This window comes from Mandrillus leucophaeus, unplaced genomic scaffold (assembly GCF_000951045.1).
Source record: "Mandrillus leucophaeus isolate KB7577 unplaced genomic scaffold, Mleu.le_1.0 Scaffold1109, whole genome shotgun sequence".
NCBI classification, from domain to species: Eukaryota; Metazoa; Chordata; class Mammalia; order Primates; family Cercopithecidae; genus Mandrillus; species Mandrillus leucophaeus.
Genome location: NW_012099310.1, coordinates 247,045 through 250,292, shown reverse-complemented (window position 1 = coordinate 250,292; position 3,248 = coordinate 247,045). Strand labels below are relative to the sequence as shown.

Below are 3,248 nucleotides of genomic sequence, written 5' to 3'. Positions count from 1 at the left end.
TAGATGAATAATCTGAGGATTTTTTTTGGAATTTATCTTCTCTTTCTTTATATTTTACAACCAACTACTGTTGTTTGTATACAAGAAAGCTACGGATTACAGCACGCTAATCTGACATCTCTTTAATAGGGGATAGTGCATCCATACACTGAGATGACATGTAGTCATTAAAAACAAAGAATGAGTGTTCATACAGTGACATGAAGGGGGCAGAAAGGGCTTACAGTTTTGTGGGAGGAGGGACCATTCATATTAAGAATGGGGAAATGGGGGACAAAGAATTTGCCACATATACTTCAGCAATTTTTAAAATTTTACCATTTTTCCAATTTTTTTACACATAACAAAATTTACCATCATAACCATTTTCACGTGTACAGTTCAGTGGTAATACGTTCATATGTTCATACTGTTGGGTAATCACCACTACCATCCATCTCTATAACTCTTTCCATCTGTAAAGCTGAAACTCTGTACCCATTAAACAGTAACTCCCATTCTCCATCCCCCAGCCATGGTAACCACCATTCCACTTTCTGCTACTAGTACCTTGACGACTCTAGTGCCTCATGTAAGTGGAATTATACGGTACCTGTCCTTTTGTGACTGGCTTACTTCATTTAGTATAATGTCTTCAAGGTTTATTCATGTTGTAGCATATTTCAGAAATTCTTTCCATTGTACAGATATATCACATTTTGCTTCCATTGATCCGTGGGTGGACATCTGGGCTGCTTCCATGTTTTAGCTATTGTGAACAGTGCTGCTATGAACATGGGTGTACAAATAAATGGCTCTTAGAGACCCTGTTTTCAATTATTTTTGGTAGATACCCAGAAGTGCAGCTGCTGCACTATATGGTAATTCTATGTTCAATTTTTAAAGAGACAGCCATATTGTTTTCCACAGTTTCTGTACCATTTTTATTCCTACTAACAGTGTGCAAGGGTTCCAATTTCTCATATCCTGGCCAACACTTACTATTTTCTGTTATTTAGTTTTTATTTCATAATCATAAACTTAACTCAACTCTGCAATCCAGCTAGGCAGAGAAGGGAACAAGGAAAACATGGAACCCAAAGGGAACTGCAGCGAGAGCACAAAGATTCTAGGATACTGAGAGCAAATGGGGTGGAGGGGTGCACTCCTGAGCTACAGAAAGAATGGTCTGGTGGTGAAGATAAAACACAGGTCAAACTTATTAGAGTTGTTCACAGTCAGCAATGGTGATCTTTTTGCTGGTCTTGCCGTTCCTGGAACCAAAGTGCTCCATGGCCTCCACAATATTCTTGCCTTCTTTCACCTCACCAAAGACCACATGCTTGCCATCCAACCACTCAGTCTTGGCAGTGCAGATGAAAAACTGTGAACTGTTTGTGTTGGGTCCAGCATTTGCCATGGAGAAGATGCCAGGACCTGTATGCTTCAGGATGAAGTTCTCATCATCAAATTTCCCCCCATAAATGGACTTGCCACGATTGCCATTATGGTGTGTGAAGTCACCACCCTGATACATAAACCCTGGAATAATTCTGTGAAAGCAGGAACCCTTAAAACCAAATCTTCTCGCCAGTGCTCAGAGCACGAAAGTTTTCTGCTGTCTTTGGAACCTTGTCTGCAAACAGCTTGAAGGAGACGCAGCCCAAGGGCTCGCCTTCAACGGCAATGTTAAAGAACAGTGAGGTTGACCATGGCTGATAGTACAGGGCTCCCGGCAGCGGTGGCATCTGCAAAGCCTACTTTCTTTTAAAAAAAATTATTAGCCATCCTCAGACAGGCGCAGTGGCTCATGGCTGTAATTCCAGTGCTTTGGAAGGTTGAGGCAGGATTGTTTGAATTCCTGAGTTTGGGACCAGCCTGGGCAACATAGTTAGACCTTCTCTCTACCAAAAATTAAAAACCTAGCCAGGTGTAGGGGCATGTACCTACAGTCCCAGCTACTTGGTAGGCAGAAGTGGGAAGATCACTTGAGCCAGGGAGATCATGGCTGCAGTGAGCCATGATTGCACCACTGTAGTCCAGCCTGGGTGACAGAGAAAGACCATGTCTCAAAGGTAAAAAAAAAGGTCGGGTGCGGTGGCTCACGCCTGTAATCCCAGCACTTTGGGAGGCCAAGGCGGCCGGATCACGAGATCAGGTGATCGAGAACATCCTGGCTAACATCCTGGTGAAACCCTGTCTCTACTAAAAACGCAAAAAAATTAGCTGGGCGTGGTGGTGGGCGCCTGTAGTCCCAGCTACTTGGGAGGCTGAGGCAGGAGAATGGCGTGAACCCAGGAGATGGAGCTTGCAGTGAGCCGAGATTGTGCCACTGAACTCCAGCCTGGGCAACAAAGCGAGACTCTGTCTCAAAAAACAAAACAAAACAAAAATCAATAAAAAATAAAAATAGCCATCCTAATTGGTGTGAGGTGGTATCTCATTGTAGTTTTGATTTCCATTTCCCTAACGGATTAGTAACGTTGGGCACCTATTCATGTGCTTATAAGTCATCTATCCATCTTTAGAGAAATGTCTCTTCAGGTTCTAGGCCCATTTTTGAATTGGTTTTTTGTTGTGGAGTTTTAAAAGTTCTCTATATATTCTACATAAAGTCAAAATGCAGCAATAGCTATCAAATCTAAGAGGCCTAAAGAACAACAGTTTATCTCTTCCTTTATGGGTCCAGCACAGGTTGGCTGGAGTTCCACTAAACACAGTTACTCAGGAACCTGTCTTGCAGAAGCTCTATCACTTTGCAACACTGCCACCTCCACACAAGGCTTTAGGGTTTGCTGCAGCAGGGGTAGAGGGCACGAAGTTTCACGTACGGGCTCTTAATCACTTCTGCCTACAGAAGCAACATGTCACTTCCATTCAGATTGTGAGACCGCGTCTCAGTTCAAGAGGGTAAGATCCTGAACCAGGAGTGCCAGTGAGCACTGATGTTGTGTCCACAGGTTTAAATAGGTACACATGCATGCACAACACATTAAGTAAGCTATTTTATAACTTCACACTGGAAAACCTTGCTCTTTAAAGAAACTTTGGCCAGGCATGGTGGCTCACCCCTGTAATGCCAGCACTCTGTGGGGGCTGAGACGAGAGGATTGCTTAAGGCTAGGAGTATGAGACTAGTGTGGGCAGCACAGCAAGACCCTATTTCTCTGTCTCTGCTTTTTTTTTTAATTAAAAAAAAAAGCCCTTTGTAGATTTTTTTGTTAACAAAGGACATTTTTAGACATAAGTGGATCCTTGCCCTTTGTTTT

At 42.9% G+C, this 3,248-nt stretch overlaps 1 pseudogene; it reads right to left on the bottom strand.

Moving 5' to 3' along the window:
• Window positions 1-1,201: 1,201 nt before the first annotated feature.
• LOC105548767 lies at window positions 1,202-1,727 on the bottom strand (annotated as a pseudogene).
• Between the last annotated feature and the right edge of the window lie 1,521 nt (window positions 1,728-3,248).